This window comes from Panthera leo, chromosome A2 (assembly GCF_018350215.1).
Source record: "Panthera leo isolate Ple1 chromosome A2, P.leo_Ple1_pat1.1, whole genome shotgun sequence".
NCBI classification, from domain to species: Eukaryota; Metazoa; Chordata; class Mammalia; order Carnivora; family Felidae; genus Panthera; species Panthera leo.
Window position 1 is genome coordinate 64073036 of NC_056680.1, and position 13374 is coordinate 64086409.

The window sequence follows — 13374 nt, forward strand, 5'->3', positions numbered from 1 at the left end:
AAAAAAAAAAGAAACCAGCAAACTTCACAGACAGATCATTTGAAATTATCCAGTCTAAGAGAAAAGAAAAAGTGAAAAAACCCACAAGACTCATTTGACATCATCAACTAAATCAATATATGCATTATGGAGGTCCCATAATATAAGAGAAACACAAAGAAATTAGAAAGCTAATTTAAAGAAATAAAACCAAAGAACTTCCTAAATCTGGGGAGAGGAACAGACATCCAGATTCATGAAGCTTAAAGAATCCCAAAAGGGTTGTACTAATCAGTACTACCAAGGACACCAAGAAATATTATAACTAAAATTGTCAAAGTTCACCAAGACTGAATTATGAAACCAGCTGGAGAAAAACAACCAGTCAAAAAAGGGGTACCCCTACCACCTTAGGATATCAGTGGATTTCTCGACAGAAACCGTGCAGGCAGAAAAGTGTGTAATAATATATTCAAAGTTCAGGAAGAAAAAGAAACTGCCAACAATACCAAAAATACCATACCCATCAAAACTGCCCTTTAATAATGAAGGAGAGGAGACTTTTCAAACTGAAGGAGTTTGACACCACCAGAAGCCCCAGAACCTCAGGGAGAGCACTGCCTTGCAAGAAGTGTTACAGGGAGTTCATCAAGACGAAGTAAGACGATGTTAGATTGCAACATAAAGAGAATGAAAAGTGTAAATCTCGCTGGTAAAGGTAAATATATATGCAAATACAGAATAACGGAATACTATAAGGGTGACGCACACATCATACTTAAAGCTAGTAAAAATGTTAAAGACATAAGTATTAACAATAAATGCAACTACGAAAATCTGTTCATGGATGTACAATACAAAAGGTGTAAACTGTGACCCCAATAACAAAGTGTCGGGGGAGGGGACAAAAATATAGAGTTTTCATATGCAATTACGTTATCCACTAAAACAGACTGTTATAAACGTAAGATTTATATACAAGCTTCATGATAACGACAAAGAAAATATCTCAAGCAAAGAATCAAAGCATATCAGTACAAAAAATTCATCAAAAAACAGAGGAAGACAGCAACAGAGGAAGAGAGTAACGAACTACACAGCAGACCAAAAACAATGAACAAACTGGAAATAGTAAACCCCCACCTAACAATAATTACTTTAAATATAAACAGATTAATCCCCCTCGTCAAAAAGCACAGAGTGGCTTCGTGGATAAAACAAGATGCAACTAACTCTACGCTGTGTACAAGAAAGTGACTTTATATTTAAGGGGATTCACACACGGAAAGTGGAGGATAAAAAGAGATATGCAGATGAAAACCAGGCAGCAAGGATGCTGTTTTTACATCTGGGAAAAAAATCCCCTTCGCAGAATAAAAAACTATCATAAAAGACAAAGAATGTCATGCATTATGTAATGATTAAAGAGTCAATTCAAAGGGACAATGTAACAATTATAAATATATATGCACCAAACACATACGTTTATATAAACATATAAAGCAAATACTAACAGGACTGAAGAAAAAACATGACATCAACACATAATATTAGAAGACTTCATACTCCAATTTCAATAACGGGTAGAATATTTAGACACACAATCAATAAGGAACCATCAGACTTGGACAACACTATACACCAAACAGATTTAACAGATATATTAAACATTCCATAAACACTCATGTTTTCAGACACATTATTCACAAGAGCCAAAAAGTGAAAGTAACCTGTATGTCTATCAATGGATGAATGGATAAACAAAATTTGGCATAAATGTACAATGGAATGTTAGCCTTTAAAAGGAAGAAAATTGTAAGACATGGTAAAATATGGATGAATCTTGAGAACATTATGCTAAGTGAAATAAGCCAATCACAAAAATTACTATACTACTGAAATTATATACAATATATAGAAGAGTCAAACTCAAAGGAACAGAAAGTTGAATGGTAGCTGCCAGGACCTGGAGAAGGGGAAATGGGGAGTTAACACGCCTGACCAGCAACTGGTGCTGGTGGAAATACTGCACAGAAAAACCCCAAGACCAGAAAAAGATATAAATAATGCTATCACCCAACATGATATAATCAACTACATACAAAAAAAACCCACCCAACAAGAATACACTTTTTTTTCCAAGTACTCACACAACATTTACCAAGATAGATCATGTTCTGAACCATCTAACAAAGCTCAACAAATTTAAAAGTACTGAAATCAGTGACATCCTTTGGGTAAATAACCAGTAGTGTGATTGCTGGATCACAGGGTAGTTCTTTGACTTTTTGAGGAACCTCCACGTTGTTTTCCAGAGTGGCTGCACCAGTTTCCATTCCCACCAACAGCACAAGAGGGGTCCCCTTTCTCCACAGCCTTGCCAACATTTGTTGTTTCTTGTGTTGTCCATTTTCGCCATTTTGACAGGTATGACGTGGTATCTCATTGTGGTTTTGATTTGCATTTCCCTGATGATGAGTGATATTGAGCATATTTTCATGTATCTGTTGGCCATCTCTTCTTTGGAAAAATGTCTTTTCTTGTCTTCTGCCCATTTTCAATTGGATTATTTGTTGTTTGCGTGTTGAGTTTGAGAAGTTCTTTATATATTTTGGATACTAACCTTTTATCAGATATGTCATTTGAAAATATTTTCTCCCATTCTGTAGGTTGCCTTTTAATTTTGTTGCCTGCTTCCTTCACTGTGCAGAAGCTTTTTATTTTGATGTAATCCCAACAGTTTATCTTTGCTTTGTTTCCCTTGCCTCAGGAGACATAGCTAGTAATAAGTTGCTACAGCCTGTGTCAGAGAAACTACTGCTTGTGTAGAATTATTATGGCTTCAGGTCTCACTTTTAGGTCTTTCATCCATTTGGATTTTATTTCTGTGTAAGGTGTAAGAAAGTGGTCCAGTTTCAGTCTTTTGCATGATCCTGACCAGTTTTCCCAATGCCACTGGTTGAAGAAACTTGTCTTTTTCCCATTGGGATATTCCTTCCTGCTTTGTCAAAGATTAATTGACCATATAGTTGTGGGTCCACTTCTGGGTTTCTATTCTGTTCCACTGATCTATTTTTGTGACAGTACCATACTGTTCTGATCACTACAGCTTTGTAATGTAACTTGAAGTCTGGAATTGTGATGCCTCCAACTTTGCTTTGCTTTTTCAAGATTGCTTTGGCTATTCAGGGTCTTTGTGGTTCCACACAAATTTCAGGATTATCTGTTCTAGCTCTATGAAAAACACTTGTGGTATTTTGAAAGGGATTACATTAAATGTGTAGACTGCTTTGGGTAGTATGGACATTTTCACAATGCTCGTTCTTCCAGTCCATGAGCATGGAATGTTTTTCCATTTCTTTGTGTCTTCTTCAATGTCTTTCACCAGTGTTTTATAGTTTTCAGAGTATAGATCTTTTACCTCTTTGATTAGGTCTATTCCTAGGAATTTTATGGTTTTTGGTGCAATTATAAGTGGAACCGATTCCTTGATTTCTCTTTCTGCTGCTTCATCATCGGTGTATAGAAATGTTAAAATATTTCTGCACATTGATTTTGTACCTTGCGACTTTACTGAATTCGTGTTACCAATTCTAGCAATTTTTTGGAGGAGTCTTTTAGGTTTTCTATATAGAGTATCATGTCATCTGCAAACAGTGAAAGGATAAAAAAAATACTGATTTGAAGGGGATACATGCACTCCAATGTTTATGGCACCATTATCTACCATAGCCAAATTATAGGAAGAGCCCAAATGTTCATCGACTGAAGAATGGATAAAGACATGGTATATTTATAGAATGGAATATTACTCAGATACAAAAAAGAATGAAATCTTGCCATTTACAACAATGTGTATGGAGCTAGAAAGTATTATGCTAAGCAAAATCAGTCAGAAAGACAAATATTCTATGATTTCACTCACTTGAAAGTTTTAAGAAACAAAACAAATGAACACAGGGGGGAAACAGAGAGGGAGGCAAAGTAGGAAACAGACTATTAACCATGAAGAACAAGCTGCTGGTCACCAGAAGGAAGGGAAGTAGGGAAATGGGGGAAACAGGGAATGGGGATTAAGGACGGCACCTGTGATGAGCACTGGGTGATGTAGGAGAGTGATGAACCACTAAATTCTGTACCTGAAACTGATTATCACACTGTGTGTTAACTGGAATTTAAATAAAAACTTGGAGAAATAAAATAAAATCAATAACATGTCAAAATACGTGAGACAGAGCTACAGCCAAGCTGAAATGGAGATCTACAGCATGAACCTTTCTATGAGACAAGACAAAGGAATAGAAGTAACCTGTCTCAAGAAGCTACAAGTAAGACAAGGAAGGAGACAAACAGAAGAAAGGAAATAATAAGGTGGAAGCAAAATTTAATGAAATTGAAAACAGGAAAACAATAAAGTCAGTATCACAAAAAGCTGATTCTTCATAAAGATCGATAAAATTAATAAAGGTCTAATGTGAGTGACAAAAATAAGAGAAGACCCAATGGAAATGTCCGCAATGAAATGGAGAGTATCACTAAGAGACATTAAAGGTCAATAACAGAAAATTCCACACAACTCTATGCTCAAGCGAAGGACAACTGAGAAATGGATTAATTCTTCACACACCACAAACTATAAAAATTCAACTATAATAAAAACAATGATCTGAACAGTTCTGTAACTAGTAAAGGAACTAAACATGTAAGAAAAAGCTCCCTAAATGTTAATATCCAGGTTTCATAAAATTCCAACAAATTTTCAAAAATTAATGCTGAATTTAAAAAATCTCTTCTAGGGGCGCTTGGATGGCTCAGTGGGTTAAGCATCCAACTTTGGCTCAGGTCATGATCTCACGGTTCGTGGGTTCAAGCTCCACATTGGGCTCTGTGCTGACAGCTCAGAGCCTGGAGCCTGCTTTGGATTCCATGTCTCCCTCTCTCTGCTCCTCCCCCACTTTCAGTCTGCCTCTCTCTTTCTCAAAAATAAATAAACATTAAAAAATAAATTAAAGGAGGGGTACCTGCGTGGCTCAGTCAGTTAAGGATCTGACTTCAGCTCAGGTCATGATCTCATGGTTCATGAGTTCAAGTCCCGCATCAGGCTCTGTGCTGACAGCTCAGAACCTGGAGCCTGCTTAGGATTCTGTGCCTCTCTCTCTGCCCCCTCCCCCACTCATGCTCTGTATCTCTCTCTGTCTCTTTCTCTCTGAAAAGTAAATAAACACTAAAAAAAAAAATTAATTAATTAAAGGAAAACTATGGACTAATATCTCTCATGAACTTACATGCAAAAATTCTCAATATTAAACTAAATCCAACATGACCATGTGTGATTTATTTCATATATACAAGGTTGCTTCAATATTCTAAAACCAATCAATGTAATCCACAAGTAAAAGAAGAGAAAGCATATGATCATAACAATTAATTAACTCAGAAAAGTCTTGGACAACATCCAATACCTACTGTTAATAAAAATTTTACCAAAGTAAGATTACAGGGGCACGGTCTCAAAATCATTTACAAAAAGCATCTATAAAACACCTATCAGAAATGTCGTACTTCATGCTGAAAGAATGGATGCTTTCTCCATAAGCTCAGAAAAAGGAAATCTACTCTCACTACTCATATTCAAACTCATAAAGCACTGGATGCTTTGGCTACTTCAAGAAGTCAAAAAAATCAATACGGAGGCAAATGCACAGACTGGAAAGGAAAAAAATGAAACTGGAGATGACATGATCGTCAGCAAAGGAAATCTCAAGGAACATAAAACACTCCACAATACAAAAGACCTAGAACTAATATGCAAGTTCAGCAAGGACCTCAGAAACAAGATCAACACATACTGATAAAGTGCATTACTAGGCATAAACGGTGAACATAAGGAAACTAAAATTAAAACACAGTATTTCCTTTTTTTTTTTTTAAGTTTCTTTGAGAGAGAAAGAGAGAGAGGGAGGGAGAGAAGGCATGTACGTGCTCGTGAGCAGGAGAGGGGCAGAGAGAGAGGGGAGAGAGCATCCAAAGCAGGCTCCACGCTGTCAGCACAGAGCCCAATGTGGGGCTCAGTCCCAAGAACTGTGGGATCATGACCTGAGCCAATGTCAAGAACTGGAGACTCAACCAACTGAGCCACCCAGGGACCCCAAGACACAGTTCATGCTAGCAGGTTATGTATGCTAAAAGTTACAGGAAGATGATTTAAAAAATTAAAGAAGACTTAAAGAGATATAGAGACAGCACGTTCATGGATTAGAAGAACGAACACAAAGTGTTAAGTTATTCCCAAACTTCTACAAAGGTGGGTTTGGCTCCAAGACCACTACAGTAAAGTGCATATCACAAAAAAATGAGTCAAATGAAGTTTTTGTTTTCCCTGGGCATACATAGAAAAAATTGTACTTTCACAATACTGTAGTTTATTAAGTGTGCAACAGCTTTCTGTCTAAAAAACCAATGTACGTACCTTAATTAAAAATTACTTTTTGGCTAAGAAACACTAGCCTTCATCTGAACTATCAGGAAGTCGCACTTCTGCTGGTGGAGGGTCCTGCCTCGATGCTGGCGGCTGCTGACTGATCAGGGTGGCGGCTGAAGGATGCGGTGGCCGTGGCAATGTCTTAAAATCAGACAACGATGAACTCTGCTACAGCAACTGACTCTTGCTTTCACAAATGATTTCTCTACAGCATGTGATGCTGTTTGATGGCATTTTACCCACATAATTTCCTTCAAAATTGGAATCAATCCTCTCAAACGCGGCCGCCACTGCTTCACCTGCCAGGTTGATGGAATGTTCTAAATCCTTTATTGCCATTCCCACAATCTTCACAGCATCTTCACCAGCTGTGGCTTCCATCTCAAGAAACCACTTTTTTCCTCCTCCCTGAGAAGCAACTCCTTATCCGTTCAACTTGTATCATGAGACGCAGCAATTTGGTCTTCAGGCTCTACTTCTGATTCCAGTTCTCTTGCTGTTTCTGCAGCGGCTTCTTCCCCTAAGTCTGGAAACTTCAATTTGTAAAAAACAAAACAAAACAAAACAAAAAAACAACGTAGTATCTGTGAAGCGCAATAAAGCAAAGCCAACACAACAAGGTGCCCCTGGGCAGGACTGATCAGCAGAATTCCTACAAGAATCCCAAAGGTTTTTGCAGACATACACAAACTCATTGTAAAATGTATTTAATGGAGCACGAATATTAAAATAGTGAAAGCAATCCTGAAAAGACAGGAATACAATGCGATGAATAACTGCCCGTCATTAAGGCTGTCTTGGCTGAAACAGTGAGGTATTGAGGGAGGCATAAACACAAAGACAGGAAAATAATAAAGAACCCAGAAAGAGGGCCACACAAATACTCTCAGCTATGGTTTAACAAAGGTACTAAAGCTATTCAGTGGATAAAGGACAGCATTTTTAACAAATGAGGAAGAAATGCAATACCCAGGGGCAAAACAGTAACAACAAAAATAGCCTTGCCCTAAATCTCATGTATAAAGCAAAAGCTAACTGAAAATGATCACAGATACCAATGGAAAATGTAAAAAAATTTAAAAAGGGAGGAAAATCTTCAGAATGTAGGACTATGCAGAGTTCCTGTATTTGACCCAAAAAAAGCACAACCCATAAAAGGAACAATTGATACACTTGAACTCATAAAAATGATACACTTTTTTCCTTAAAAACCCATGTGAAGAGGAAGAAAGGAGAAGCTAAAATCTAGGAGAAAATATTTACAAACAACCTCTCAGAAAAAGACTACATCTAGAATATACAAAGAGCCCTCCTCACTCAACAGTAGAAAAGCAAACAATTCAGGCAGAAAATGAGCATCAGATACTTCATCAAAAAGGAAGTGCAGGTGGCAAATAAGCATAACAAAACCTGATCAACATCATTAGCAACTAGGGAAATGCAAATGCCAACCATCATGGGATACTGCTAAGTAACTTTCATGGAGACAAACTCAACAACAGTTACACAATACCACATGCGGAGTAGGGCACAGAGAAACTGGACCACGCAGACACTGCTGATGGGAACGGAAAATTAACTGTAATATCACCCACAATTAGTCTTCCGACACGATAAATTATTTTCACATGAAAACTTGTACACAAAGTTTACAAAAGCTTTAATTTTAACAGTCAAAACTTGGGATCGGTCCAGATGTCCTAGAACAGATTAAAAGCTAAACAAGCTGTATAGGTATATGCCCTGTGGGACACTAACTCAGTAAAGTAAAGGAACAGACTACTGATAGATGTACCACCTCGGATGAATCTGTAGGAAATTATGCTGAGGGGAAAAAAAAGTCAACAGCAAAAGGTTACATTCTCCAAGATTCCTTTGTTGTAATTTTTAAAATGATGAAACTTTAGAAAAGGAGGGCAGAATTAAGAATTAATTAATTAAGAATTAACATCACACATTAAGGAGAGGGGTGGGAGGGGTGAGGAAAGAGGAGGGCGTAGTTATGAAAAAGCAGCACAGGAACCCTTGCAGGACCGAACTATCTGTATCCGGACTATGGTGGTGGATATATGACTCCGCACAAATGATAAAACATCACAGAACTTAACACACAGAAATGAATACAAGTGAACTGGCCAAAGAAAAAGGACAGCAGTGGATTTTACCAATGTCAATACCCCCTCCTGGGAGACTGTTCTCTGTCGGTAAGGTTGCAAGACGTCACCATTGGGAGAAACTGGGCAAAGGGTACAAGGGATTTCTCTGGAATATTCTTACAGCTCTATTTTACTTAAAACTCTCCTCAATTTTTTCATGCAAAATAAAAAGCTGAAGGAGTTCCTCACCACCAGACTGGCCTTATGAGAAATGTTTAAGGGAGTGCCTTAAGCTAAAAGGAAAGCATGCTAATTAGTAACCAGGAAAACATGTGAAAGTGCACATTTCAAGGTCAATGTACAGTGGAATTCTGAATAATCTAGTGTTAACTGCTTAAGCACTTACAAATACTGTATGAAGAACAAAAGACAAATAGTAAAAAAATAACTATGATCATAATAAATACAGTAATTAGTTAACGCACACGCAAGGTAAGGAGATTTAAATAGAGGGGCTCCTGGGTGGCTCAGTCGCTTGAGCATCTGACTCTTGATTTCACTTCAGGTCATGATCTCTCAGTTCATGAGTTCAAGCCCCATGTCGGGCTCTGCATTGGCAGTGTGGAGCCTGCTTGAGATTCTCTCTCTCCTTCCCTCTCTACCACTCCCCTGCTACTTCCGTCTCTCAAAATTAAGTAAACATCAAAAAAAAAATATTTAAATAGAGACATAAAAACATAAAACACTAAGGGGAGTAAAAATATAGAGAGCTTCAGAATGCATGTGAAACTTTCTCAATTGAAAAAAAATTTTTATGTTTATTTTGAGAGAGAGAGAGAGAGAGAGCAAGCACAAACAGGGCAGAGACAGAGGACAGAGAGAGAATGTCAAGCAAGCTCCATGCTGTCAGTCCAGTGCCCAATGCGGGGCTCATGACCTGAGCTGAAATCAAGAGTCATGTGCTTAACCAACTGAGCCACCCAGGCGCACCCAAAATGCATGTGAACTTAAAGTGTTAACAGTTTAAAATAAGATGTTATAAGATGTTTTATGTAATCATCTGTGAAAGCAAAGCAAAAACCTACAGTAAGTACACACAAGAGGAAGAAATCTACATATAACATTACAGGAGCACCTGGGTGGCTCAGTCAGTTAAGCATCAAGCTCTTGAATGGGCTCAGATCATGATCTCACTGTGGTGAGATAGAGCCCTGGGTCAGGATCCATGCTGGGAATGGAGCCTGCTTAAAACTCTTTTTCTCCCAGTCTCTCTGCCTCTCCCCCAACTAACACTCTCACAATCAATCAATCAATCAATCAATCAAATTTAAACATAATATTATAAAAAATGTTCAAATCACAAGGAAAGTGAGCAAGAGAAAAAGGAAAAAAGGAATTACACAAATCAATAGGGAAACAGACATAATAGACCAGATAAACTTAACATACAAAATACATTCCACCAAATAGCTGCATAATAATACAGTTTCTTCTCAAGTGAACATGAATCATTCTCCAGAACACAACATATGTTAGGCCACAAAAGAAATTTAAGAAGACTGAAATCTTATGATTACTATAAGCATCTTTTCCAACCACTATGGAATGAACAAGATGCCTAACCACAAGAAATCTGGAAAACTAACAAATACAGGAGGGTTAAACAACATGATACTAAATAAGCAATAGGTCAAAGAAGAAATCAAAAGAAAAATTTAAAAAATCTTGAACCAAACGGAAACTGAAATACAACACAGTAAAACTTAACGGAACACAGCAAAAGCAGCTCTTTGAGGGAAGTCTATAGTGATAAATGCCTAGCTTAAGAAACAAGAAATATCTCAAATCACTTAACTTTACACCTCAAGGAACTAGAAAAGAACAAACGAAGCCCAAAGAAAAGAAGAAAGTAGAAGGAATAAAACAATAAAGATCAGAGCAAAATAAAGATTCCAAAAAGACAATAAAAAAAATCAACAAAAAGCAGTTAAAAAAAACACAAAAAATATGGACTTTTACCTACACTCACCAAGAAGAGAGCAGATTCCAGCATATAAAATCAGAAATGAAAATGGAGACATTACATACCATACCACAGAAATACAAAACACGAGAAACTATTATGAACAATTATATACCAACAAGATTGGACAACCTAAAAGAAATGAATAAATATATAGAAACATACAACCTACCAAGAATGAATCATGAAAAAAGAGAAAATCTGAACATATCAATTACTCGTAAGGGGCCTAAATCAACAATCAAAAACCCTCCCAACAACCAAAGTCCAGGACCAGACAGATGGCTTCACTGGTGAATTTTACCAAAAATTCAAAGAAAAAATTAATACCAATTTTTCTCAAATTATTTAAAAATACATACAAAAGGAGGGAACACTTTCAAACTCATTTTATGAGGCCAGCATTACCTGATACAAATACCAGACAAGGACACTACCAGAAATGAAAACTGAGGTCACTATCCTGGATGAACAGACATGCAAAAATCCTCTACAAAACATTAGTAAACCAAATTCAACACTACATTAAGAGGATCATACATCAGGGCGCCTGGTGGCTCAGTCGGTTGAGTGTCCAACTTCGGCTCAGGTCATGATCTCACAGTTTGTGAGTTCAAGCCCCACGTCGGGATCTGTGCTGACAGCTCACAGCCTGGAGCCTGCTTCAGATTCTGTGTCTCCCTCTCTCTCTACCCATCCCTCACTAGTACTCTGTCTCTCTCTCAAAAATAAATAAAAACATTAAAATAATAAAATTTTTTTTAAAAAAACAGCATCATACATCATGATCAGGTGACATTTATCCTAAGGCTACAAGGAAGCCTCAACATAAACAAATGCATCAGTACAATACACCGGATTAAGAAAATGAAGGATAAAAATCATATGACCATCTCAATAGGTGGTTAAAAATCATGACAAAATTCACCATCCATTACGATAAAAATTCTCAATAAAGTGGGTTCAGAGGAAATGAACTTCAACATAACAAAGGCCATATATGACAAACCCCCAGCTGACATACTCAGCAGTGAAACTTTCAAAGTCTTCCTCTGAGATGGGAAACCCAGGCAGATGCCCACTCTCGCCACCTTGATTCAACACAGTACGGGAAGCACCAGTCAGAGCAAGGAGATACAGAACAGTTCAAGGCATCAAAGAAGGAAAAGGCATTCGACTGGAAAGGAAGAAGGACTCTATTTGCAGATGGGAGGGTGTTATATGTAACAATCCTAATGACTCCACCTACAAAGAAAAAAAACTCTGTAAAACAAATGAATGCAGAAAAGTTGCAGGTTATAAAATCAACATACAAAATTAGCTTCATTTCTGTACTTTAAAAATAAAACATCAGAAAGATAAACTAAGAAAACAATCCCACACAAAATTATATATCAGAAAGAATAAAATACCTAAAAATAAATGGAACCAAAGAGGTGAAAAACTTACGTACTGAAAACTACAAGACAGTAATGAAAGAAACTGAAGAAGCCACAATAAATGGGAAAACAGTCCATGCTCATGGGTTGGAAGAATTAATACTGTCAAAATGTCCACACTACCCAAAGCAATCCACTTATTAAATGTAAAACCTGAAGCCATAAAACTCCTGGTAGAAAAGATAAGGGGTAAGCTCCTTGAGATCGGTTCTGACAATGACTTTTTTGGATTTGATACCAAACACCAAAATAAACAAGTGAAACTGCAGCAACCCTAAAGGCTTCTCTATAGCAAAGAACACCAGCAATAAATAGGCAACCTATGGAATGGAAGGAAACAATTTTAAATCATGTATCTGTTAAGGGGTTAATATCCAAAATATATATATAAGAACTCCTACAAGTCAATAAAAACAATGACAAAAAACACAATTACAATATGGGCAGAAGTTCTGAACAGACATTTTTCCAAAAAACAAAAAAAAGGCTTACAAATGGCAAACCCATACATGGAAAGGTGCTCAATGTCATTGATGATAAGAGAAAGGCACATCAAAACTACCACGAAATATAACCTCACACCTGTTGAAAAAGGCTATTATCAAAAAGACAAGAAATAACAAGCACTGGCAAAGATGATGAGATAAATGAAAACCTTGTGGGCTATTGGTGGGAATGGAAATAGGTACAGCCACTAAAAACCACAGAAAAGTTCCTCAAAAAATTGAAAACAGAACCACCAGATAATTCAACAATTTTATTTCCAGGTATATATCCGGGAAGTCACTATCTCAGAAAGATATGTGCACCCCCATGTCCACTGCAGCATTTACTTATACACCCAAGACACGGAAACAACCTAAGTGTCCATCAATGGATAAACAGGTAAAGAAAACACGGTGTGTGTGTATGTGTGTGTGTGTGTGTGTGTATTTACATACATATATATTTACATATGTATATACACATATATGTGTATATATATACATATATATACATATATATGTAAATACACATATATATATTACATATATATACATATATATGTAATATATATATGTATATGTATATATACATATATATACGTGTATATGTATACATATATACGTATATATGTATACATGTATACATATATATACGTATATATGTATATATGTGTATATATACGTATATATGTATATATATGTGTATATATATATGTAAATACACACACATATATACACACAGTGTATATATGTGTGTGTATGTATATACATATATACAACTATTAAGTAAACACACACATATACACACATGTAAAATAAAAGGAAATCCTACCATCTGCAACAACATGGACGGATCTTAAGGGCATTATGC

At 36.6% G+C, this 13374-nt stretch overlaps 1 protein-coding gene across 2 annotated transcripts in view; it reads right to left on the bottom strand.

Moving 5' to 3' along the window:
- The window catches only part of LOC122205369 (zona pellucida binding protein), a 115495-nt gene that overhangs the window by 44081 nt on the left and 58040 nt on the right, over positions 1-13374 (bottom strand). The gene's annotated exons all lie outside the window — the stretch shown is intronic.